The sequence below is a fragment of the Rhinopithecus roxellana genome, chromosome 6 (assembly GCF_007565055.1).
Source record: "Rhinopithecus roxellana isolate Shanxi Qingling chromosome 6, ASM756505v1, whole genome shotgun sequence".
NCBI lineage: Eukaryota > Metazoa > Chordata > Mammalia > Primates > Cercopithecidae > Rhinopithecus > Rhinopithecus roxellana.
The window spans coordinates 60,998,479-61,026,349 of NC_044554.1; the positions used below are offsets into that span (position 1 = coordinate 60,998,479).

The 27,871-nt window shown below is 43.8% G+C and overlaps 1 protein-coding gene and 1 long non-coding RNA gene across 2 annotated transcripts in view; one reads left to right on the top strand and one right to left on the bottom strand.

The window, feature by feature from the left end:
* PLXNA4 (plexin A4) overlaps nt 1–27,871 on the top strand; it is a 522,503-nt gene that overhangs the window by 365,019 nt on the left and 129,613 nt on the right. The window lies entirely within an intron of this gene.
* Nucleotides 17,602–21,034, bottom strand: LOC115898367. The gene is made up of 3 exons (XR_004058102.1): nt 20,999–21,034; nt 20,327–20,539; nt 17,602–17,816 (listed from the first exon to the last, which is right to left on the bottom strand). It is a non-coding gene; the product is annotated as an uncharacterized LOC115898367 (long non-coding RNA).

Sequence of the window (27,871 nt, forward strand, 5' to 3'; positions counted from 1 at the left end):
TCTTTATAATACTTTGCAATGATGTACAAGTGACCATGGAAATTTTTTGTGCAGCACAGAGGTCTGCTGCTTACGGAAACATAATAATTAATCATTTTTCTTTTAAAAGAACCAAAATGTTCCACATTTGCTGATCTTTTCACTTCTGACAAGCAGCTGTCAGAGTATGCCACTTTGCTGGTAACTTTGAAAAAATAAACACATAATCTTTCCCTTCAATATAAAGGTAATACATTCAAAATGGGTAAGAAAGTAAGTACTTTCAGAAGGATTTATGGCATGGGGAGATCATTTGGGGAGAAAAGAAAAATGTTTGGAAATATTTTCATCATTATGTGAGTTTGTTGCCGATAATGAGTAAATGTGACACCTTAAAAATTCATATCTTAAAACTTTTAAAACTTGGAAACAGAATCTCCTACCTGCTTAAAAATCTTCCAAATGAAGAGTTTCAGAGAATTTTGACCCCTTTGTTTAAAAAGGATAAAAATTCAGCGTCCTCCAATTAGTTGAAAGAGCTGATTGACATCAGAGAAGATGGAAATCTAGTAGCTGAATTTCAACAACAGTTCTTCACATAATTGGTGCATGAGACTGAAAAAGAAAACTATCTTGATTTATTCAGCATAGCCAACAACGCACTTTTCTGCATCTCTGCATCTATGTGAGGTGTCCTTTTCAGTTATGACAGCCATTAAAACAAAGTATGGAAATAAATTGAACCTTAGACCTTAGAGCCTTGTATCACTAAGTGCTAAACGAATGTGTTAAACAATAATAAAACCAATTCCAGCACATCACTCTTACCATTATAATAATTTTCTTGGTGATAGTAAAATGTTTTGTATCACTCCTTTATAAAATCAAATACAAATTGAGATGCTATTTTATCTTTACCTCACTTCACTTCCTAATTTTTTAAAGGTTTGATAGTGCTATGATGCTAATGAGCAGAGCATATATATTGTTTGTAAATAAATACATGTGCATTGTAGATGCATGCTCAAAGAATTTTTTTACTATGAAGTGTGCAGTCAAAATCAGTTAGAGACCTCTGGCTATTGGAGTATATAAACTTGCAGCTTCTTTATAAATTAACTTTACCTCAATCTCTGAATTTCACTTTTCTGTTACCTTATAAAACAATCTCTTTTGTACCAAGAGTTGGTTGTGTAGACTCAGCTCAAAGTCCATAGAACCCACGGTGCAAAGGAGTGGGTAGAGTGGGTGTGGTCAGTTTGTATTCCTTGGTAATTTACCCAATGCCTTCTAGACTTTTCTGTTCTTTTCCTGAGGAACAGATGGAAGATTCTCTCTGAGAGTCACTATAGGAATTTGAGATGGTGCTGACAGATATGAAATCCCCAGACAGGCAGAGAGCATTATCAAGGCTATGGCCATTAATGCTGGCAGGGAAGATTCTTGTATAAATGTGGCCAGAATGACTGTGGAGCTTGAGAGCAGTTTTCACGGATATGAATCTGTCAGCATAGGGTTTGCCTTTTCTCATTATGTCTCCCATTTCTCATTCATTTCTCCCTTTTTCTCATTTAATTTCCATTTTTTCCTTTATGCCCTCCACTTTTTTTGGTATTTCTCGTAGCTTCTTCCTTATTTTTATCTCAATCTCTCAATCTCTTGTCTCATTCTTTGTCTCCACATTCACCTTCCCGTCTCCCAGCCTTTGAGGAGGGAAGGGGAGCTGGAATAGGGTCAAGCCAGTGTTTTTCAAACTGCTGGTCATGACACATTCGTGGGTCGAGAAATCAATTTAGTGGGTCATGAAACCAATTTAAAGGGTCATGACCAGAATTTTTTTTTTTAATGGAATAGAATAAAGTCAAATAGAATAGTGGCCATCAAACATAGTAAGGATAACTACTATTTGTGAAACTATATATGGACATGTATGTATGCCCTGAGTTGCAGTGTAAAACATATCTCTTTCCATGAGTCATGGTCAAAATGAAAGTCACTAACCTAGGGAAGAATGCCTTGTATAAACTGGCAATATGTTGACTTCAACTTTGGGCATCTGGCTCCCATTTCAAGCCATGCTAATGTCATCATCTCTCCCTCCACTAGTTTTTAAGTGATTTCTCAATCTCAACAACTTGCCTTCTACAGTTATTTGTTGACGGTTTACTGTGGTGGCTATGGAGCAGCAGGTAAAGTATTAAACACAGAGTAAAGCTAACTGGATTCAAGTTCTTGACTTGTGAGACCATGACTTCCAAGTCTCAATTTTCTCTCTTTTTTCTTCATTGAGACAGGGTCTCACTCTGTTGCCCAGGCTGAGAGTAGTGGTATGATCATGGCCCACTGCAGCCTCGACCCCACCAGGCTCAAGCAACCCTCCCACCTCAGCCTCCCAAGTAGCTGAGAACTATAGGCACATACCACCATGCCTGGCTATTCTTTGTTTTAAATTTTTGATAGAGATAGGATCTCACTATGTTGCCCGGGCTGGTCTCAAACTCCTGAACTCAAGTGATCCTTCCACCTTGGCATCCCAAAGTGCTGGAATTACAGGTGTGAGCCACCATGCCTAGCCTTAATTTTCTCATGTGTAGAGTAGATCAGTGCTTTCCAACCTGTCAGTATGTTAAGACACACATGGAAAATGAATGTATTTGTGTAGCTAGCCCTAGTGACGGAGGTCCCCTAATGACCAGAGGGAATGAGGTATTTTCCAGCTGCCCCAATGGCTGAAAGTTTCACTTTGGTGGCACACCTTGGCCCATCACAGTGTGCAGCACTCACCAGTCAGGAAGCACTTTCCAGCTGACCACAATGGACTCTGTAGGTAGAAATCTTTGTCCCTGTAACTTTGTGCATATGTCTTCATGCTAGAACATCCAAAGATGCACAAGACAAGCTCTATACCCTCTGGGAGCTTACTATTCAGTCATTGTTATCACCACCTGCAGTTTGCAAGAGACACAGTGTGGTACAGCCAGCTGTGTCACGATCAGCCTTCCTTTGCGGTGGCCTCTCCTTGCCTGAAGCCCTGACATGTGAAAGTTTCTTTTTTCTCCTTGGGAGCTGAATGCAACCCCTGAACTACCTTGTAGTCTTGATATTTCTTAGTTATAGACATAAACCTCAGGCAAATCAAGATGAGAGGGACAGACTCCAATGGTTCTCCAAATACCAGATTCTTCTGCATTCACCGTGAGCATCAAAGGGGAAAAAACTAATTACTATCTTTCTAAAAAGCTGAGCATGGGTGGATATGCCCTTGATAGTGGCCAGCAGATATGCTTCTTGCAAACCATTCTCCCCATGCAGCCGCTGGCAAGTGTCTCTCCTAGGGCCTTCGCTGCCCTGAGGACCCCTGCCTCGGGCCATTAGTGAAGAGGCTGGTCATTATTAACTAGTTGGCATTGACTGATGACACGAAGGCTTTTTATGGCCACACATGGGCAGGTGGTAGGCACTTAGTTGACCCTTGGAATTTGGAGTTTATTCTGCCATGAAAACAAAGAAATAAAGAAATGAACAGAAGCCTCCCATAGTTAGACATACTGGTTAGAGACAGCCCAACAGCCTGAGCTGCCCCCATCCAGAAGAATCTACCTCCCAGTCCCTTGTCTCAGGCTCTGGCACAGCCCCTCCTCAGGCCTCTAAAATGAGAAGGCAGATTCTTTCCCTTTTACTGCCCTCTAAAGTCTGGCACCATACAAAAAGATAGTGTCTGTGCATTATCTTGCACACTGGAGAAAATTCTGAAATTCAGGTTGTATGTAAGAGGCTATTTCTTGACGTGTTCATAGAACAGATTGTATGTTATTTGACCACAGGAACTTTCTGCATAGAAAATAACTCTTTTCACATGTTCTACATTTGTGTACTTTGTCAAGTCATATTTGATATTTTTAAAAAGTGAGGTACACTTGTTATTAATTGACATCCCTCTAACTCAATTCAACAGGCACTATTTTTTACCCAGTAGAGAGGCTGGCAAGCAGCAATCCCAGTCTGATCAACCACCTGGTTTTGGAAATAAAGTTGTATTGGAACTTGGTCACACCCATTCATTTACATGTGTGGTCTGCGGTTGCTTTGGCCACAACAGTAGAGTTACATAGTTGAGACAGAGACCATATGGCCTCTGCAAAGTCTAAAATATATATGCTATATGCTATCTGGCCTTTCTTAGAAAACAGTGTGGTTTCTCCTGTCCTGCTAGGTATTAAGCCTCAAGGTCAGGGAAGAAAATGGGTAGGAAACAAACAAGTCTATGGCAAGGTCCTTGTCCTAAGAGAGGTTACAGGTTTATTGGAGAGAAGAGTCTGAAACACAAAGCATAAACCGCCAACAGTTTCTCATTTTCTGGGCAGCCACATGGTGTGTGTCCTCTCTCCTGAGCCTCTGCTTTCATCCTGCCATCTGTTCAGGACACCATGGGACTCATCTCCCCAGGGAAATCCTGTGCATGATTCAAAGCCTGTGTCCTATACTGAGTCATCCTCACACTCATCCTCCAGACTGCACTCTCCTGCAGGGCAGACACCAGGGCTTATAATTGGCTTGCAGCCCTCATGGGACCTGCATGGTGGTTGGTGCCGTGCCAATACTCATACGCATCTGGTGCATTTAAATGAATCTTCACACTGATTTAGGGAAGGTGGGAGGAACTTACATGAAATGACCTTTTCTTCACCAGTTAAAAAAAAAAAATTTCCAGTTGGAGCCTGGGTCAAACTCCTGAGATCCAACTTCCCCCACTTAAGCAGTGCCAAGGATTCCCTGAATAAATAAACCATTCTAGTAATTGACTTCTAAGCAACCCAGTGTTTCCGGAGAATATCCAGACAAAAATGTTTGCCTTCTAGGAAAAAGGGGCCAAGTGACTCCTTCCTCTCCTGCTTCCTCACTAATATCTTCTCAATCCCACCATCTTACAAAAGAAAATTCTTTAAAAACCAAAATGAGAACAGTAATTTTATGTGACAGGAGTATTTATATGGCTGTTCTTCCCATGATGAATCCATCTAGGGGCTCAGCAGCTCCCTCAGATGCCAATTCATAAATCAGAAAATGCTATTACCCACTGGCCATAAACACAGAGCCCACCCCCAACACAGAGGACTCATTGCAGAAACAGGAGCCCCGTTTCCAGGGCAGAAATGAGTTCAGAAAATCCACCTGGCTGTCTAGAGAGAGGAAAAAATGTCTTTTCTTTGATAAATAATCAGTCTTTTCTTCCTCTCCATTCTTTTTCCCCTAGAAATATGTAGAGTTAATGGCACGGATATATGCCATTCCACAGAAATAATAATAACAGGGCTAACCAGATTGCAGCAGGGCAAAGGGGAAGAGTGGGAACAGCAAGAAGCCCGAAGATTTCCGGGGAAACTTTTTCTATTAGCTTAAATGCAGTTCATGAATAAGCTGCTTAGGAATGACTCAGGGAGAGTCCCGCTTTGTGGGCACTCCTCCTGGAGGCACCCATCAACAACAGGCAGGGCGCCAAGGGAAAGGGTGGGGAAGGAGGGGGTCATTGCAGAAAAGGCTGGGAGTAGGAGGAAGTCGCTGGGTTTGCTTGTGATTCCACTAATGATATTCTACACTTTATTTTCCATCTCAATGGGTGTGTGTTAGAAGCAGGAGCAGACAGAGAGCTGAAAGAGAAGCAAAGAGGACAGAGAATGAGAAGGAATGTGGCAGGAAAACTCTTCTGGGGGTGTGAACAGTTTTAGAAAGTCCCCACTCATATTCCTTTGACAGAGTGGAGAGGCAGCAGTGGACCAAACAGGCTATGCTCATGCATTTATGTAGCTTACATTCTGGAGGGACAGGGATAGACAATAAACACAGCAGAGAATAAATAACCAAGACAGCTTCTTCCAGCAATAAGTGCTATAATGGAATAACACAGAGTCACATGACAGAGAGAAACTGGGACTAAGGGTTGCAGGGAGGGGCCAGTTCAGACTAGGTGGCCCAGGAAGCTCTTTCTGAATAAATGACATGAGAGCTGGCCACTGCATGTCTTCAAAGAGAACATTCTAGACAGAGGGAACAGCAACAGAAAAGACTTGGAAGCAAGATGCACTTGGTATATGCAAATAACAAAATATAGTCACTGCAGAGAGGGAAAATGGGAGCAAAAGAAAGCCCATGCTGACATGCATGAGAGTCACATGTCACATGCATGGGGGTGACATCCCTGGGGTCACTCCAATAGAGCTAGAGGAGTGTTAGACCCAGGTGCTGGGGACTCATTTCCATCTAATCCATCCAGAATAATAGCAATCAGGGCGGCATGCAAAAGAAGAGGTCTCTTGCCCCTTTGTTTGTTTCTGGGACTGGCCTATCTCTGTGGTAAAACAGCAACAGTATGAGAGCTGATAGTTATAGAGTGCCTAGTATAATATGATCCTGGCAGTGTTTGGGTGGTTTTTGGTTTTGGTCTTTTGCCAGCTTTACTGAGGTATAATGTGCATCTGATTACCAATATTAAGTGTCTGGTTTTATGGTGGTGATGGACTAGTTCTGGATGTTGATTGTGGTGGTGGTTTCATGAAACTAGATGTGTAATAAAATGACATAGAACTATACCCACATTTTAAAGAAATGTCAATTTCTTGATTTGATAGTATACACAAGATTTTGTAAAATATAACCATTGGGGGAAGCTGGGTGTAGGGTACATGGAACATCTCTGTACTATCTTTACAACTTCCTGCAGTTCTATAACTGCTTCAAAATAAAAAGATTTTAAACAATTAGAAGACAAAATCAATTTAAAATGTGAAAGAAAAGAAGAAACTTTTTAATTATGTTCCAATAATAATTATAGAGAAGTGTCACTACTGGATGCAAAATTGTGGGCAACAATTTGAGAGAAACTGGATATTTGCATAGTCTCAAAGTATTGACCCTGAATATTTATTAACTACAAGGTAAAATAATTACTTTATAGTGTAGAAACCTGGCAGAAACCATCTTAGCCAATTGATCAAAGTTAATATCATCAGTAACAAGACTTGACGACATCATGACAATTTGATATGATGCACTGAGGCTGGGTGCTATGGCTCTCACCTGTAATCCCAACACTTTGGGAGGCTAAGGTAGGAGGATTAGTTGAGGCCAGGAGTTCAAGACCAGCCTGGGTGACATAGTGAGACCCTCTCTCTTAAAAAAAAATGCACTGAGAAGAGCACAATATCACTTCTGTGGTATTCTTGCCAAAAATATATGACTCATTCTAATCATGTGAAAACCTCAGACAATCCCAAATTGACAGGCATTTTACAAAATTACTAACTAGTACTCATCAAAAGTGTCAAAGTCATAAAGATGATGAAGGATTGAGAACTTGGTAGAAATGAGAGATGATGAGGTTACAAAGGAGTTATAACAACTAAATGGAATGGGGGACCCTGGAAAAGAATAAGAAATTAAATAGAACTGGTGAAATTAGAATAAAGCCTAGAGCTCAGGTCATGGTATCGTACCAATGTTAATGTCCTGGTTTTGAGCATAGGACATGGTTATATATGCTCTTAACATTAGGAAAAGCTAGGAGAAGGGGATATAGAAGCTCTTTCTACTATTTGTGCAACTTTTTTGTAAGTCCAAAATTATTTATATTCTAAGACCTATTGATTTTGAAATATATATATATACACACACATATTAGTGTAATTACCACTACACTTGTGATATAAATATTGCCATCACTCCACAAAATTCTTTTATGCCCCTTTGCTGTCAGTCTTCTCTCCCTGTCTCCAGCACCTAGAAATCACTGACCATAGTTTTTCTGTCACCATAGTTTTGCCTTTTCTAGAATTTCCTAGAAACGGAATTACACAATACATAGTCTTTTGTATTGGCTTCTTTCACTCAACACGGTGTTTTTAACTTTTATCCATGTTGTTGTCCCTTTGTTACTGCTGAGCAGTATTCTATGGCATGGGAGAACCTCAGTGTACCCATTCACCAATTGAATAATATTTGAGCTGTTTCTAGTTCAAATTTTAAATAAAGCTCCTAGAAACACTCTTACCCAGGTTTTTACATGAGCATAAATTCTCATTTCCTCAAGTGAGACTTCCGGACTTTAGTTGCTGCTTAAAGCCCCTTCAGCACTTTAAAAGCTGGAGGTTGTCTCTTTCCATTTTTTATTTCTGTAGATAGATGAGAGCTGGTGTTACAGAGTTCTCCCCATTTTATAAACAGGGAGAAACAAGCTGAAGTCTTATAGCAAGTTGTGGCTCTGGAGAGGAAACTCATCTAGGAAGTCCTAGGTTCTCAGTCAACACTATGACCATCAGCTTCTCTGATCTACCTCCCCTCTCCTCTTTGCCTCTAAGCTGAATTACCATGCAGCATACTACCCCAGCAGATAACTAAGTGAGGATCTTGCTATTCATCAATATAGCTTCCCTTATATTCTAGAATCAGGGTCAGAAGAAAAGTTGAGCAGTACGTAGTTGAGGTCAGTCAGCAAGGCTGGTTGCAATTCTCAAGGTTGAAATAGCCTATAATGTGACAGGAGAGGTATATGTGTGTGTGTGTGTGTGTGTGTGTTCAAAACCAATGAGGCATGAATTAAACTGTTCCAGTTCCAAACAAAGAGTTTCCAGTGTGAGCTTAGTGTATTATATTTTCCCCCAATGTTAGGTTACAATGCTTCCACTTTCAACAATTCCAGAAACAACAGACATCACTCAGAGTGGATGACGTCTGTTCCATGAAGATGAAGGCTATGTAGGGATCATCTTCATGACCATTTTATGATTGCTCCATACAGGCAAATGCATTTGTTCAATTATTCATTTGTCAAACATTTGATGAATACCTACTAGGTAGTAGATATGGCTTTAGGATAGAGAGTTACAGAGTTAAATAAAACACAGCCTGCCCTTCAAAGCATTCATGATTATTGAAAGCTGACATGTAAAGACATAAATGACAATATAATGAATTAAGTGTGACAACTGAAGTGAATACATTATGGAGAGGTAACATGGAGAATGAATGATGAAGAAGGTTCTTAAGGAGGCAAAATATGAGCTGGGTTTCAAGGATGAATAGGATTTTGCTGAGAAAACCAGAGAGAATAAGCATATTTAAGGCAGAAGGAGCAGCATTACAAAGTCATAGGAAACTTTGAAACATTGTGGTGTCTTAAGGGAAACGATAAGAAGTGTAATGTTGCTGGGACATAAATTGAGCTGAGAGACTGGTGAAGACTGAAGAGTTGGGCAAAAATTGTATCATCCTGTATTCTAGTATCATGCTAAAAGAACCCCTGGATTTTACTCTTTAAACAATAGAGACCAACTGACTTGATTTAAGCAGGAATGAAACTATGCAAGACTTGATTGTCAAGCAGATCAAACAGATCATTCTGGTGACAAAATAGTGAGTAAATAAAAACTAGGAAATCCAGGGCTAGGGAGACCAAGGAGGAAGTTTTTGTGATCCACTGCCAGGGGCTTATTTAATTTAATCTTCACAGCAGTGCTTATAAAAATTAATTGTTTTTATTTCCATTTTACAGATGAGAAACTGAGAAGTTTGTAATGTACTTGTAAAGCCATGATTTGAATAGTTCCATCAAAATTAACGTCATGATTTAAGGCTGTAGAAATGGAGACAAAGGTATAGGTTAAGAGATATTGATCAGGTTAAATAGCATTGATGATAACAGAATGCAGGGAAGCCTGAAGGACATAAAATGTGTTTGCGAAGATTCCTGGAGTTCTTGGCCATTAGAAATTAGTTGTATGTTGATGCACTGACTCAAGTGAGAAATGCAGAAAAAAAACCTACCTAAACCCTCATGTGTTTCCCCTCCTGGTAACAAGTGTCTTCCACCTGTGCTCTGATCCCTAATTCCTTCAAGCATACATGGGACTTTCTGTCCAAATTTTCAAAATCTTGTGTTTCTTCTTATTGTCTGTTTTTTCAGCTCTACCTTCAATGAAACTCAAGTTTTATTTTTCTCTTTTAAACTACAGCTTTGTTTCTTTTCTTTACCACTACATAATTTGAGTCTGTAGTTTACAGTTTCTACTTTCATTTTTCCACCTCTCTTTCCCCAACCCTCTGTAATCTGGTTTTTCCAATGAAGCTACTCTTGAAAAGGTAGCCTGTGACCTCCTGTTGACCACATCCCATGGTCTCTGTTGAATTCTCATCCTCTTTGACGTCTGCTTGATAGTTACCTCCATCATTTCATGACAGTGATGTTGACCTTGGCTTCTCTATACTTAGAACTCTGATTATCAGAAATTCAACATGGATTCTTTGATCATTTAAGAGGCAGTGGAGAAATGGACTTCTATACCAAAGAGGTGCCTCAGCCTCTGGAAATATTTCCTTCTTAGCTTTCCCAAATAAAGCTATGTAGCAGTCACCTCTGGGGTGGAGGGAGGGGACATTGTCAGGTATGTTTCTTGTTTTTTTTTTTTTTTTCTAAGTGACTAAACTTCCTAGTTTCCCTATCTATTTATTTGATGTCTTTGATAGCAGTGTAAGGTTTTATTGTGATGGTCATGTTTTTTAGACTTCCAGATGAATAACTTAGTATATTAAGATGAGGTAGGCTAGATTAGGATAAGCTTCAAAAATTCGGGAGCTTTAACACATAACATTTTATTTCTCTTTCATTCAAAGTTTACTATGGATCTGACAGATCTTCCAAGGAGGATCCTTTCCAGGTGGGCACTTAGGAATTTAGGCTAATTCCCTCTTGTGGCTTTGCTGTCTCAAACATGGTCAATATTATTGTTGCTGTGGGGGGAAAAGAGCTGACTGGTCACACAGTGACTTCAGTCTTTTGGTGCAGCAGTTATACGTTTCACTTTTACTTACATTACACTAGATAGTCATATGGCCTCACATAACTGCAAGGGGGTAAGGAAGCTCCATTTCTATGTGTCTCAGAAAAAAATAAGAACCAGATATAAGTGAGTACTACTCATCTCCACTGCATTGAAAAGTTTCAAAAAACATTTTTCTATAATTCTCTAGTGATGGAACAAGTACTCGTTCAGCTTTATATTGGTCATAGATGGTTGAGCAGCAACTCTACTCAGAGCCAGGAGAAAACATTCATTCATATTGTGTAGGCACTTTAACTGATAAAATTCTTTGGTTCTGTATTTCAGCACCAGAACTTGAGGACAGCTCCTCTGCATTGTAAATGATTCTGCCAGTACATCAGGTTTATTAGCTGTACTGATTTCCTGAATTTTCATAGAGGTATTGACATATATACAGCATAAAATATTGCAATTAAAATACTTCTTGCTCTCATTCCTCTATCCCACAAATTTGAGCAATTTCTTTGATGAGCAGGGACAGAATGTCAAAATGCCATTCTAAGTGGTTGGCAAGTCCGTCTAAATTTTAAGGAACCACCTTTACTTTCTGAACTTATGAGGCTGCACTGCGTTTCACCCTAATGAAACTGCGAAGTAATTTTGGAATCATGGGGGAAAGTCTGGCTCTAGCCCTCAGGGGATATATTGAATAACTTGCTTCTTGCTGACCTCAATCAATCTATAATTTCTAGACTTTTTAAGCTATTATCTCTCTGGGTTCTTATTTGGAAACTATTCCCGTGGTACATATAACTTAAGGAGTCACAGACATGGCAATTGTTACTAAAAGAAATTCCCATGTGGCAGCTCTTTCCATACGTGGTATGGAAATTAATAAGCATTTATTTTATGGCAAAATAAAAATAAAACTGTCCTTTTTTCTTCATATATACATGTCTCTTTACATATAGTGGTTTCTCTCCAAGTAAGTATTTAGGACGATGAGTTTAGTTCTTAGAAACCTGAGGGTGAACCGAATGGATTCTGAGCGTGCTGGTGTTTTTTATTATTCTTGTCAACCCCTCAAGCACGTTTCTTTGTGATTTCCCATTAAAAGTAGGGGCCTCAGCACTGACTTTCCATAATGTACTAGGGACAGCTCCCTCTCCCCTCTGCAGGACTTCCTGTTTGCCTCATTCCTTTCTCTTCTCTCTAGCAATAGCAATATCAGACATCCCAGCAGCGTGTTCCTGTTCATCCAAACCTGGCAGCCACTCAGGGAAAAGGACAACAAAATGAAGCCACATTCCCAGAAAAAGATAAAAATAAAATAAAACCTGCAGAGGGATATGTTTTTGGAAGGGCAACAGTTGGCAGAAAAAAAAGTCTTTTTTTGGCAGAAAAAAAAATCAATGTGTTAAGAGTCCCAGCACTGGGTCAGCTTTTTGTTATTTCTACAATAAGATTGCATCTGCACCTTCAGATCCTGCTGGCCATTTCAGACACGCCTAACCTGTCATCAAAACACTACCCAGTTCTGAAGAGAGCTGATGCCGTGTCCCGTGCCACTGTAGGCATCATGAGCAGCGTCCTTTCACTCTCATCTGGTCTGTAATGTTTGCTCCCCAGTCTGGTGGAGCTGTGGGGAACGCTGTGGTGGGAGGGGGGATGGTGGGGAGAGGCAGGGGGTCTATAGGACCTCTTTCTGCTCAAATTTGCTGTGAACCTAAAACTGCTCTAAAAGTCTATTCAAAAATAGTTTAAGTTAGAAAACAGGCAGTATACTACTCTTTTATCATTCCTTTAATGAATACACCTACATTCAAATGTCCTTCTTTGCTCTCATACCGCCAAATCTGACATACCCAGGGGGCATAGAAGAATAGGAAGTATAGAGCTGCCACCAATACTGGGGCAGCTGCAAAGGTTGAGGGGACCCAATGTGGAGAACCAGAGGTGGGGGAGGACACATGTGTCCAGTGTCGTGTGGACACATTCCAAGTATTAAGACCACAAGCTAATAGAATAATAATACTTTGTTTTTATATAGTCCCCCCTCCCCCACATTTTGGAGGTATTCCAAGTGCCTTGCCAACTGAGACTCTCACCAGCCCTAAATGAGGTGCTACCCTGTCCCCTTGCTAGAAGCAGGGACAGCCGAGGCATCAGTAAGTGGGACTCAGGAAAGGTGACATGATACTCCTTCCCGACACCACACATTCACCAGGAAGGCCAGCAGTTGACATGCCACAAACATTCTTTGGTCAACTGAGGAAGCAACAGATGCTATCTAAGAAAAGAGGGCTGAGATCTGTCATCCAGGAAGCCTGGCAGCTTTCCTCCTCTCGAGGCACCAGCAGTCTGAGATGTCATGTGGGAGTAGATCAGTCCATAGGCACCTACGCTGTTCACATGAAGCATTTAGCTCTCTCTCTTAGCAGCCTGTGGGGTGATCCCCTGTGCTCCTATGTAAATAAGACCCATGCCCCTCCCACCAGCCACACTCCAACTAGCCTTGCTTCAGGTAATTTTTCGTAAGTGTTTCATGAGCAGACCAGTGATTCAAACAAAATTTCAAACTCATGATGAAACTGGATGAGGGTAAAATAAAGAATTGCACAGAGTGGGCAGCAAGCCAGTCTTATATTTGGGATTGAGGAAAGTGAGGCAAAGAGGAAACTGTCATACATGGTATTTCCATGGTGCTGTAGTTTCACGCTCTGGATACCTTAGAGCAAAGAAGCTAGGGGCAAGCCTAAAGTAGTTTTACCTGCATGCATTCCTCTGTGTAATAAATTACTTTCTTAAGAGACAAGCGCAATCATGACAGGATAGGGAGTTCTGTGCCAGCCACGTTGTATCTCAAGGCCCTGCAAACCATGGAGTGGCACTAGAGGCTGGCAAGTTCATAAATAACCCTCCCAGTCTATTGCATTTTTAATCACGGTGTGCACCATGATCACTAATGGCACTTGCTTACGGGACAAAGCTCCAGTATTTATCTTGTTTTAATTATATTAGAAAGCAGTGATATTCAATTAGCCAACTAATCAAGCAAGCCAATCAATACTGGTCCTGGCAGGATTCTCCATTGCCCGGCTTATTGTTCTGGGTGGCAGTGCGTGCATTAGAGTCAGATGGAGTTAACTCTTGATGGCCAAGGTCCTGCTGCTGAGAAGTAGGCAGGAGCAAGGAAGCCAGAATTCAGCTCTCAAACATGGGCAGAAACCCCACGGGTTCTTTCCTTTGCTTTATTACGGTGAGGACTTGCAACAGCCTCCATTTGGTTTGAGGTGTTATTTGTTCTACATAGTATGCTCATTTTCCAAATACATATAAAAAACAATTTCCCTGCATTCCGAAGATTGAAGAGCTGAGTTTCCATATCATATAATAAGCCAATGGCAGAGCTCTAAGTTTTGAGCTGACAGAGAATCTAAATACCATGAGATGAGGGCATGATGTTTCCAAGGATTGCCATGTGGTTCCCAGCTCCACCATGTAGCTTAACAGCAGTAGATCACCCTAGAAAGCCTCTACCATGATTATTTGGGGCATGTGTGTCTAGATTCATGATAAGCTGGAAGATGTACTAAGTCAAGGTCAGAGCTGCTCTAGGGCTGAGGGCTCTGTGAGCTGGGCACACCCCTCTCCCCATTCACATGTGTCCAAGGACACCTGGTTTTAAGACTGTGTGGTTGGTTGTCCAAGGCTAGGAAGTGGTTGTTGACCAGAGAGGAAAGTGTTCCCCTTGGGCTATGCTCTTTATTCTTCATCCTCATCAGGCTCCTCCTACAGACACACCTGAACATAAACGCATAACAACCCCACTTCCCAAGGTGAACTGATGACTGACATTTGCTCAGGGTTTCCTAGTTACCTGATTATTTTTCCTCATTTAAGAGGCAAGAGATAGTGTGAATTTGCTCCTGGATGCTCCTTACTTGGGTGGTTATGTATTCATCAGACCCCAAGCCTTGCGACGGTTTCATGAATTCCCACCCTTCACAGAGCTAAAGGTCTAAACTGGAACCTCTGTAGATGGTCTGCTGCTAGATGGGGATGGCATTGGAAAAGGAGAAACTATCCAGATAAGATGGGATTCAAGGATGCCCACCATTAGCTCACAACTCCCTAGCAAGTAGCATGGCCCATACACAAGATTAATCCCTTTGAAGCCCAGTCACTTTATTCCAAAATGGAAGTAGTTCTGTTTGATGACCAGACTGTACCCTAGAAATGTCTTTTCAAATGTATTAAAGCTCTCAAGACATCCTTGGATGGAAAGTAGATATCACTTGGTACAGCCAGGTCGATGCTTACGCAGAAGGCCAGTCAGCATGTTGCTGGTTGGAGAAACCACCCAAGTTCTCAAGCTCTTGCACCTCTGTGGGCAGCTGACTCCCTGATACGTCAGATAAGCTAAGACTCAAAATCTAATTCCTGAAGTGCAGCTATCTGAATCCAAGTGAGTATGTGGGAAAAATGAGACATTTCACAGAGAGATAGATTAAAAGGAAAAGAATCTTAAGACTGCTGTAGTTTCCAAACATTTGATGAGCTTCAATTCATTAAGAGTTTCGTAGGCTTGTTAATTTCATAAGAGCAAATGGGGCCCTAATGTCAGACAACAATCAGTAATTTGAAGGGGGTGAAAAAGAATAAGAAGTAAAACAGTCATTACCTAGCACAATGTTTAATCAAAAGACACTAGGAACTTTCAACTTCACGATAATGTTTTAAAAGGTTGGGGATTTCAAATGCACACAGTCTTTTTGACTCTGGCTGGCAGGCTGGAAAAATGGACATAGTTGTGATCATTGATTGTGATGGATTTTTAAAGTTCAGCTCCTCACCCTCCCCCCCACACACCCAAACACACAGACACATACACCACACATACACACACACACACACACACACACACACACACACACACACACACACACACACTTATCCCAAACCTTCTTTTTTTCCCTAGAGCTGGATTTCGTTTGGGCTCCAGCCCAGTGAACATGGGGAAACAAGGCTTTATCATGGGATTTGATGTCTGCTGAGCCACACATTGATACTGAGTCAACTTTTTCTTGATTCTGAACCATTTTAGAACTCCTCTTTTCTAATGACTTTTTCTTATTCCCACCCATCCCTTTTCATGGTAGTTAGGACCTGTGTGCACCTCCGTTTCCCCTGCTCTTCAGCATTAAGGGTGTGACCATGTGGTCTGTGGATTCCCCAGGCCCTTTAGGACCCCAATCCTGCACTGGCTGCTGGCTTCTAGATAACTGCCCAGAATGTTAGTGCCCACGTGTGTGGCTGGTAGGGTCATAGTGCACAGTACCTGCAGTTGAGCCCTGTCCTATTCTTCAGGGACTACCCAGGTTCACATGTATATCTGCTAGGGTCTGTATACACTCGCTTCTGCTACACAGAGTATTCAGTTTGAGATTCAGAGATTCATAAATACCTAGGAAGGACCCCACTGATCTTGTCTGCCTGAATCCTGGCTCAATTCTTTGCCCAGGACTGAAAATGACCCCAATCCTATCTTCTTGCTGTTCTCCTGCCACCTGATCCTTCCCACGCACACCCTGCGTATTGCTACCCAATTCCTAATTGTTCGATTCATGATGCCAATTGACCATTCAATTGAATAAATGAATAATGGTTCCAAAGGCTTCTCTTCAACTTTTAAGGTGCTGCATTGCCTGACCTGACGAATATAGCACAGTACTTAGCCTGGGATAGACACCCAGCAAATGCTTGATAATTGGTAAGCAAAATAGTGTTTTTAAAAGTGTGGAAACAACCTGTTTCAATCTAGATGCTTTAGAATGCTTTTTAAACCTGGACAATCAGGCAGGACCCAGCTGACCCCAAAGTACAATTCAGACTCAACACCCAGAGTTTCTCAATGTTATGAACCTGGTATATGTTGTGGTTGGGACTCAAACCCAGGTCTCTTCAGCGCTCTTCCCACTCACTGTACCTAACCGCTTCCTGTGGCCTGCCATTGCTTGTTGCATTTGTCCTTGTTTAAAAGCTGATTGTATCTACTTCTGGGATCAAGTTTCTCTATTAGCATTAAAAGGGACAGACAGGGCTGGGCTCGGTGACTCACGCCTATAGTCCCAGCCCTTTGGGAGGCTGAGGCAGATCACTTGAGGTCAGGAATCTGAAACCAGCCTGGCCAACATGGTGAAACCCCACCTCTACTAAAAATACAAAAATTAGCTGGGTGTGATGGCAGGTGGTGCCTATAATCCCAACTACTTGGGAGGCTAAGGCGGGAGGATCAGTTGAGCCCAGGAGGTGGAGGTTGCAATGAACCAAGACTGCGCCATTGCACTCCAGGCTGAGTGACACAGTGAGACTCCGTCTAAACAAACAAATAAACAAAAAACAACAACAAAAAAAACACAAGAAGGACAGACAGTATTTCCCAGAGCCAAATGAAGCCTAAAGAGCAGGTGGGGTAGCTCAGGCCATTAGGAGCCCAGCATGGCCTGTGGTTTAGGTGGTGTTATAAACCCTGCTCCCCGTGTGTATAGCAGAGGTAGCAGAGTGGCCACAAAAGCAAGCGCTGCCTACTTTTAAGTGTCTCTGCAAACCAGGGCATATGAGGCCTCATTTGCAGAAAAAAAATGAGTTAGGTGTAAGTTGGGGAAATTCAAGGTCAAAGCCAGGTTTGGACTGAATTATTAGGTACTACACCCCAAGCCCCACACCAGACAGTTGACCCCACAATAATTTCTGGGCCCTGCGGGCTGCATCTCCCTAAAGATAAAAGCAATTTTAGTAACTGCTGCAGAGAATATGGAGCAAACTCCAGGGGAGAGGGTTCTGATGGGATATGGATTCCTTCATAACAATTACCACACGCACCAGAGCTTTCAATTTAATTAAACCAATTCTTCAGCTTTGGGATCCATCTCTGGGCTCAGTTGCTTTTCTTCTTTCTTTTCATTCTTTCTTTTTTATAATGTTCTTGCTTCTTCAGTCTTGTATCTGAGTGCAGCAGGATATCTGAAATAATGACGAGCGGATGAACAAAAAAGGAAAAATGATTTCTCTTCTGGTGCCTTAATGGAAGGCAGTGAAAGAACTGAATCAAGAAGTTAATAGTTACTATCATTTATGCACCCTAGAAAGCTTGATACGGGCGAACTCTAAATTATCTTTGCTAATGGTACAGTAGTAGCAAATGAAATGATGCCATGGATCTGTTTAGTACTTGCTATTTCCCAAGCGATTTTCCACACAATCTCTCATTGAACCTACCCAGCAACTCCTTGAAGTTGGCACCATTATCTCATGTGACAGATGAGAAAGGTTAAATTACTTCTCAAAAATCACCCAGCCGATATGTGGCAGTCAGCTCTCAAATCCAGGCCTTTTGATTTTGAGTCCAATGCCCCATAAACAATCCTAAAATCTCGTCTGGGGTGTTACTTTTAATTTTCTCTCCCACAAAATCAATGCACACAATGGACAATTTGCTAGGTTTTAAGTGTCAGCTCCACTCCATCTTCTAGCTATGGGTAAAGGCTTCCAAACCAGAACTAGTGTGTGACAAGTTCTTAGAACAACCCAGGTGGGATTTCTTACCCCTACTTTACAGTGAAGAAGCTGAGACTCGGAGACACTCGTAACTCAGCCCAGATGTGTCTCTAGTAAATGGTAGGCTGCTGCCCCAGCCTGCTCTGATGGGGTGCCATGGGGCTGCTGGTTTGCAGGGTAGAAGTGCTGCAGACGCTTGCCTCCTGGTAAGCCTGTGCAGGGTGGTGGTGTGTGTGGATGGGATGGCCAGAACACATTTGGCATGGCCAGTCCTGCAGTCCCTACCCCACTGGTGGTGGGCCAGCCACACCAGGTTGCTTTCCACAGAAGTGTTCCCGTTTTGCATCTCTGCGAACTAGATGGATATGAGGAAGAACAGGAAAGTTGTGGGTACCCGGGGGAGAAGCTCAGCCTCCCACTCTCATCTGGACTTGTGTTTTCCTCAGTGGTCCTGTGCAGGCTGCCTGAATGTAAGGCTCAGGGGTCCAGACTTAACATAAAGCACTGGAAGCTTACGAGGGGTCACATGCCATAAGGAAGTGGGGCTTCGACTGCACTAGTAAAAGAAATTGGTTCCACTTAGCCACCCAGTATTTGTGGCTTCCCACCCCCAGCTGTATCCAAACCTTGGATTGTGGTGTTATGCAGAGTTGTGTGAACTTGAACCACTGACCTTAGGGAGTCATGAGTGACAAGTGGTCTCTAGGGTCTGGCAGTCTGCTGATGCTTTGACCCCTTAGACCCAGCATCTCCGCCTTCCTCCCCAGCCTCCCCACTGAACTCAAGCCAGCAGAGGAGCTCTCCCTTCCCCCGAAATGCCATCTGAAGCAGATGGTGCCTCTCTCCTTAGTGCGCATAAGGAATAACCCTAACAACAATATTAATTGATCAGTTAATTAATTTAAAATTCTCATTGCCATGGGAACCCGACATGTACATAACACTGTGCTGTCTCCTAGTAAGTGGGCTGGGAGAGGCAGGCTCACCCCCATTTGTCTGTGCCACCAGCTCTTTCCTACCTGCAGCCATGGGGCCACCTTGAAGGACAGTCCCACTCCCCTCTTTACCCCCTCCATGGAAAGGGGAAAAAGCCCATCAAGGTTTGCTGTCAAAGGATCCACTGAAAATCAAGTTACAACCAGCAAAATGTGTTTCAGAGCATCTGGCCTCCAATCCATCAGCCCAGGACATCATTAATAACCCACAGCCTAATGACGGAGATGAATATTGGAGCAGGGAGCAGAGGGGTGGCAGCCCCTGAGCATCAAGGCGGAGGGAGAGAGTGACTTATGAGCTTGGTTCCAGGTGTAACCTTCTCCCCACCACCAAGCCAGGCCAGAATGATTTATTGATACAGTAAACGGATTTTTATAATTAAAATTGATTTTCAGTTTTAGCCTGGTCTGCAAGGGCTGGGTCAAGTTCAAGAAGGGAAAGGGGGGCAAGCCGGAGAAAGGAAGGGAAATGTACTCTCAATTTCCCATATATCTTGGATTGTTAGAGCAGGAAGGAGCCTCTCATTTTACAGATGAGAAAACAGCAGCCCTGAGAGGTTGATCTATTTGGTCAACCTCTGCTGGTGAAGTAAGGCAGACCTGAGATTGGTTTTGGGTCTCCTGGATCTCTGAGATACACTCATTTCCCTGGGACTGTGTGTGTAGATGCTCACAGAGCCACAGTATACTGTTGTGCAGGTTGCTCACTGCACAAGGACTCCTCGCTAAGGGGCTGAGTAGGGGCTGAAATCTAGCCATGTCTTGTGCGCTAAGGTGGAGTGGCTGCTACTCAGAGGATGTGCTCAAAGGCACCATCTGAAACTGTTTCTTTTGGTGGACTGCTTGAGACTGGCCAGCAGCTGCCCGGATCCTCAAGGGCTGTGCCCATCTGACCCACTCCCTTCATTCAGTGCCTGGAGGCTATGCTGGGAATGTTTATTGACAGCCCCTAGTGGGCTTTGCTGCGGACAATGTAAGTACCCTGGGGTGTGGTGTGTCCAGCCCAGTGTCATTCATCAGGCAGAGATGGTGACACTGGCAGTGGCAGTGGCAGACACTAATTGATAAATAGTGTGGGTGTGTCTGCATATTCACACACAGATGGACCTGGGCACATCTGGATTGCACTGGAGCTGCTGGCACTCCCACATGTGCACACACTGCTCTTGCTCAGTCCCTGCAGGAAAAGCACAGCTAGGAGAGAGAAAGTGAGTTTGTGTCCATTGCCAAATTTCACTGAGCAACCTTTTTCTGTTCTAGCCCACCGCGGGCATCGCAGCCACAGGGCTCTGCGTCCTCCGCCACCTCTGGCTCTCCACATTGGGTCCCTCAGCTTTTGCAGCAGCCCCAGTACTGGTGGCAGTTCTGCTCCTTCCCCTTCTTCCACGTCCCCTGGGCATGTCAGATTTGGCTGTATGAGAGCAAGGAAAGACATTTGAATGTAGGTGTACTCATTAAGGGAATGATAAAAGAGTAGTATACTGCCCGTTTTCTAACTTACTATTTTTGAATAGATAATTTTTTAGAGCAGTTTTAGGTTCACAGCAAATTTGAGCAGAAAGAGGTCCTATAGACCCCCTACCTCCTCCCACTGTCCCCCCACAATCAGCATCCCCAACCGGGTGATCCCTTTGTTACAATCAATGAACCCACGTTGGCATATCATTATCACCCAGAGTCCACAGTTTTCAGTGGGGCTTACTCTGGGGTTGTACATTCTATGGGTTTGGACAAATAAAGGTATCCACCATTATGATATCATACGGAGTGGTTTCACTGCCCTAAAAATCCTCTGTGCTCTGCCCATTCATCCGTCTCCACTCCCCCAACCCTGTCCAACCCCTGAAAACCACTGATCTTTTTTTTTTTAACTTTTATTTTAGGTTCAACACACACATGTGCAGGTTTATTGCATGGTAAATCGCATGTGGCTGAAGTTTGGTGTACAAATGATCCCATCTCCCAGGTAGTGAGCATAGTACCAGATAGGTAGTTTTTCAACCTTCAGCCCCTTTTCATCCTCCCCACTCTAGTAGTCCCTAGTGTCTGTTGTTCCCATCTTTATCTTTATGCTCACATGTGTACTCACTGTTTTGTTCTCACCTATTAGTGAGAACATGCAGTATTTGGTTTTCTGTTCCTGCATTAATTTGCTTAGGATAATGGCCTCCAGTTGCATCCACATTGCTGTAAAAAGCATGATCTCCTTCTTTGTTATGGATACATAGTACTCCATGGTATCTGTATACCCCATTTTCTTTATCCAGTCTTCTGTTGATGGGCATCCAGGTTGATTCCATGTCTTTGCTATCGTGAGTAGTATTTCAATAAACATACAAGTGCAGGTCTTTTTGGTAGAACAATTTATTTTCCTTTGGGTTGATACCTAGTAATGGGATTGCTAGGTTGAATGGTAGTTCTGTTTTAAGTTCTTTGAGAAATCTCCAAGCTGTTTTCCACAGGGGCTGAACTCATTTATACTCCCACCAATAGTGCATCAGTGTCCCTTCTCCGCAACCTCACCATCTGTTATTTTTTGTCTTTTTAATAATAGCCTTTCTGACAGGTGTGAGATTATATTTCATTGAACCACAGACCTTTCTACTATCTCCATAGTTTTTGCCTTTTCCAGGTCATATAGTTGGAATCACATAATGTAGGCTTTCCAGATTGGCTTCTTTCATTTAATAATATGCATTTTAGATTCCTCCATATCTCCTCATGGCTCGATAGCTCATTTCTTTTTAGAGCTGAATAATATTCCATTGTCTGGATGTACCACACCATTTATTTATCCATTCACCTACTGAAGGGCATCTTGTTCACTTCCAAGTGTTCTCAATTATGAATAACATTGCTATAAACATCTGTGCACAGGTCTCATTTGGTGGGTAGTGGATGGACCACCCCTCACTATAGAAGAACCAAGATGCACAAAGGCTTCAGTGAGTCCAGTCTGGCTGGAGGCCCTTGGCATTGCACACCTTATCCCACAGGTGCCAAGCCCTGGAGGTTTGAAGGGAATACCATGGGCTGGTTTTCTTTTGCTTGTCTTTCTTTCTTTTTGTTTGACTTGGAGTTTTGCTCTTGTTGCCCAGGCTAGAGTGCAGTGGCACGATCTTGGCTCACTGCAACCTCTGTCTCCTGGGTTCAAGTGATTATCCTGCCTCAGCCTCCCAAGTAGCTGGGATTACAGGTGTGTGCCACCACACCCAGCTAGATGGGCTGGTTTTCTAAGCCATGATCTCTGAGTGATCTTCCCAGCTGTACTAAAAAATAAGTCTGACCCTGCAGACTCTCTGTAGATGGAGGGTCCATCCAAGCTTTCTGTGCCGTTCATTTAGGGTTCCCTAAGAACTCTAAACCCTGAAGTGGCTCAATACTGTCTGCTAGGGTGGAGGAGGGACCTCTTTGGAAGTGAAGTCACCAGGAGATGTAAAGAATGCTCCCAGTTCTTTGTTTTTGTAATTACCATGGCACACAAGCAATAAATTAGGACAACAGTACCAATAAACACAGTTTAATGTTGCATCAAACCCTTTAATAAGTCGTGTCTGATTCTATTTAATGATGTTATTCTTATTATTTTTCTTCAAATTGGGTGTAACTGGCAAACACATAGCATAAATGTCTGCACTGAGTGGTTATATCCAATAAGAGTTTGGATTAGGCAACTAAGTTTTCACCCAACTCTGGGATTCTTTGGTTGTGTAATTAGGTTAGTGCAGCCAACCTTTGCTTTCATAGTTATTTTTGTCTGCTTCCCAGGTGTTTTCTTGGATCTGGGGTCTGAATTGGTGTGGGTGGTTTCTCCAAGCATCACAAAAGGTCTAAGCATAGCTCCTACAGAATCGTGCACATGAGTGTCACAGGGACACTGATCACAGGGGACAGGAAGGAGGAGAGTGGAGAGAAAGGAGAAAAGGCCAGCCCCAAAGGCAGGGGCTGTGGTCAGGCAGGGTCCCCTGTTCCTGGAGTCATTGGGAATACAGGTCTTTCACTTCTGCTCCTTGACTCTGCTCCCAAAAACAAGCCTGCAGCAGCCACTGCCAGGAATGGCCTGACGCCAGCCCATTCATGCTGAGGTATGAGTGAGAGAGAGCCCACTAGGCAATTTTTGATAAAGAACGAAAGCAGGAAGAAGAAAAGGGAAAATCGAATGGAGTGCTGAGGCATGCAAAGTTAACCTTTCATACCCTGTGGTGTTACCAATGCCACCCTTTGCTCAGACCCCAGCCCGCCTTTCATTGACGCAGCAGCTATTTGGTCTGCACTGTTTTCAGATTCCCTTCACTCCTTGAAGAAGCATTGGCCAGGGAAGCACCAGGGGTGGGGAGGCCCTCTCTAGGCTTTGCTGAGTCTCAGTGACCCGACATGAGGGCAGACCAGGGTGGCCTTCCAGGCCAGGGCTCTTGTAGAGAGTAGATGAACACTATGGGGTGGAGCTTTCTCTCCAACTTTTCTGCCTTCAATGACCCCTTTCCAGCTACACCATCCACCTCAGAGAGCTGGCTTTATTAAAGCCCATGCTAGCCAAAGATGCCTTAGCATGTCAATGGTTTTGCTGGATTCTCCCTTGGCAGGACCAGGGTGAATGGCACAGAAAGCTGAGATAGACCCTTCCAATTCCTCCATCTACAAACAGTCTGCAAGGTCAGACTGATTCTTCAGCATAGCTGGAAAGATCCCTCGGAAAACATGGGCCTAGGAAGCCCATGAACTTCCCTTCGAATCTACAGGGCCACAGCTGAGCATCTGACAGGGTCTCTGTGTCAGAACTAACGGCCCAGCTCAGTTCTAGCAGCCTGGGAGCCCTGTGAAGTTCAGGTTGTCCTGAAGAATTGGCCTACCTGTGGGCTCCTGCTGCTCTGTGTCCCCAGACCATACCCTTGGCCCCAAGACAGGATGTGGATTCCCTACCAAGCTACAGGCAGCAGTTGCCTCAGGATGTGGCCAGCCCTGAAGTCTGCAGCCCCTGGAGCCAGTGAAACAATTCCATAATTGGTAAAGTCTCATGAAGTCAGACATACCAGCCCCTGCTGGGTTGGGCCAGAGTGACATTGCACCAACACACTGAGCGATTGTCTAGAATCCTGCCAGGCCCCAGATGATAGAGAGCCTTATTTGGAGATGTGTGTCATGTAGAAGGAGACAGACCTTGTGAGGGAAACATGTTGGCCAAAGAGTGATTATAAGATATATTTGAATGGAAATGCTCCAAGCCAAACTCTGCCTTCATCATTGTCCATGATGTTTGGGGCAACTTGCCTCTGCAATCAATTAGGCAGCTGCTGCTCATCATGGGGGAGCTACAGTCACCTGGCCCCTGCAAGTGAGGGGACTGGAGTGAAGAAAGGAGGCTGCACCATGCCACAGAGCAGCCGTTGGTCACAGACACCTTGTGTTAGGGACCTGGCACTGCCACTCACTGGCTATGTGACCTTGAACAAGTTGCTTAACCCCTCCCAACCTGTGTCTTCATCTGTAAACTGGAGGCTGTCATCCCTGAGCTGGCTACCTCACCAGATTGTGGTCACAGGCAATCGTGGCTATGAAATTGCTTATGAATGGGGAAGCCTTGTACAGCTGTCCAGTGTCATCGCTATGCTCGCCCCCACCCTGTCCCTGTGCCCCATAGCCTTCCACCTGCCGTATTGCTCAGATTCCAGGGCAAAATGCGTAATCCTCAAATCACTAACTCCTCCGCTCCCTATGGTCAAGGCCAGTTGTCCCAAACCCAGCCCGTTAACAGGGTCATGGGTGGGGGAATGAGCGGAGCAGTACAGGGCTTTGAGAAAATACAGATGCCCAGCTCCTGGGAATTTTGATTTTGCTGCTCAGAGCTTGGCCCAGGCGTCAGCATTTTAAGGTTCTACTGTTGATTCTGATGCTCAGTGAAGTTCAGAGTCAATTAACCTAGACTCCAAATTCCTGCCTTTCCCTCCTCCTTAGCACCTTGTAAGTGCCTTGATTCTCCCCTTAAACTGTGAGCATCCCTGAGGGGTGTCCCACAACTCAGCAAGCAGTGGCATGGTGAGCTTGCCTGGGGAGGCACACAATCCAAACCAGCCCCCACTGTGCCCCAGACTCTGGTCCAAGTTAAGCTATATTCCCAGCAATATCCAAAGTAGGCTTAATGGAGGAGAAAAGCATTAGAAAATGAATTGCACGTATGGCTACCTGCCCTGAATTGTCACATCCATTTTCTTGCTACTGCCTCAGCCCTGTATCCTGCAGGTTTGTTTGCAAACTCAGCAAATGCCCCATGTTTAATTGTGTCTGGAGGCTGCATCCTCATGTCCCTGTCACAGCAGGGGTTGCTGGATTCTGTGCCAAATACCACCATGCTGGGCCTTACTGCCTGACCCTGGCCTTCCAGACGTGCCGTGCCAACTCATGTCCCAACATGCCAGCACGCAGCACGGCCTCTTGTGCTTGGCGAGGAGCCAGCATGATCTCCTATCCCAGACCCACAGCACACTTGTGGTTATGCCTGTTCACAGAGGTCAGGGGAGACCCTGATTGAATAAAGAACACAGATAACCCTGGCTTCATTTCATCAGATAGTTGGAAGTGTTCCCTGTCTTTTCTTAACTTTTCCAGGTGCTGGGGCAATAAAGTTTCCTTGCCTGGGTTTTCCACTTTTCCTTCCTATACTATTCAAGAGCAGAGCAAAAGCTCTCAGAATAGCTGAAGAGAGGAGAGAAAGAGACAGGGGACTGGTTGAAAAGTTCTGGGGCTGGCTGTGTGGCCAAAGCCCTATTGATAGGGAGGGGTTTTTTAGGCCTGGGGACCACAGGGCATCACCCAGTGGAGTCAGTGGTCAGGTTAGGAATAAGACCGTGAGGTCCCATCACAGGTTCTCTTCAGTTCTGACTCCTTTTCCAGCGCTTACTTATAAGGTAACTGAGGGCTGAAGTATTCAGCGATCACAGGGACACATCTGGAAACCTTTAAAGTTGAATTTTAAAATGGAACTTTGCATTAAGGGGAATGTTGTCTGTCTCAGGAAAAGCAAACCCAAAAGATGAGTTGGCCCTGGTGGTCATGCCTATAAGGACAGATGCTGGGTGTTAGGTGTGGATGGTCTAGGACTGTGTTGAGTGTTTTACATGTATTATATCATTTAATCTGCATAGCTTTCAGAGGCTTGAGAATATTGAGTGCACCTGACGAAGCTCTTAAGTGACCGAGTTAAGATCTGAGCATCAGCTCTTGGACTGCACAGCCCAGGTCCCAGCAGCAGCAGGTCCCAGGTCCCCTGTGACCCACAGACTCCTGGCTAACATTCAGTTACTAAGAGCCTCCGCCTATCTGCTGCCCCTCCCTGTGGGCTGCTACACTTTTAGATCCTTCTCCCAGGTTCTCCATCTACTGAGCTTGTCTGTCATAGGCAATGGCATTTTGGTATTGGGAGTTGTCTGTTGCTGTAACAGAGGCCTGAATGGACAGAAAGAGGGTGGCTGAGACTCCTGGCCTTCCCCCAGGCCGTCCACCCTGTGAATGGGCCCAAAGTAGCCTCCTCCCACCCCATCTCCACCCCAGGGCCAGCAATTATTTCTGAGCTCACTGAACCCCTAGTCTAAATATAGGTCTAATAGCCATTTCTCATTTCAGAATGGGGAATCTATTCTGAGTCTTAGTTGGATATAGATCAGACTCCCCAGATGCACAAAATGTGAAATGGATGCATTACTCCTGCCACCACCACCACTCACCCCTTGAAAATGAACTTCCTAATGGAAAGTAACTGGCCCGCTACTACAGTCCAGTGGGGTCAGCTCCTGGCAGATGGAAGTGGGAAGCTCTGCCTTACATCTGCAGCCTAGAAAGAATGAAGGCTGGCACGGCACAGCTGGGTCTCCCCACTGTCCTTCCTGTCCCACCCAGAGAAATGCAAGGAGGGACATTGCTGAGCACTGACAACAGAATTTAATCGTCACCTAATAGGGGGTATATTTACTACTCCCTTTATGCGTAGGAGGAAACCGAGGCTCAAAGACACACTTTTGACAAGTGGCTGAGCCAGGAGTTGAATCTAGGACTTCAGAAGTCTGTGCTTTCTCCATTCTCTCAGAGACGATGTGCACACAACCCTTTACTCACCCTCACAATTGTTTATATTAATGATAAATAGAAATGGTTGCAGTAAACTCTAGTGGTTTCATAATTCATCATTAGAAGTTGTGACAATTTCCTTTCTTAGAATTCAAAGTATATTTCAGATTGATATCACTGTACTTTTTCAAGATCACAAGAGCTAGGGAAAGGGCAGAGCTGAGGGTCCCTATCATACAGATAGATGAACTAACCAAGATGAGAATAAAATTGAGGGAGATCCTGGAGTGAGACTCCTGGAGATTTTTCTAGCCATATGATAGTTATGATGGAATCTTCTGGCTAGAAAGGACGATAGAGATCAATTTATGTTGAGCACTGAAAGCTAGACAGATGAAGACAATTGCTAAGGGCTTGCAGCAAGTGAGGAACAGGTCTAGGATTACAGCCCAGGTCCTAGGACCCCCA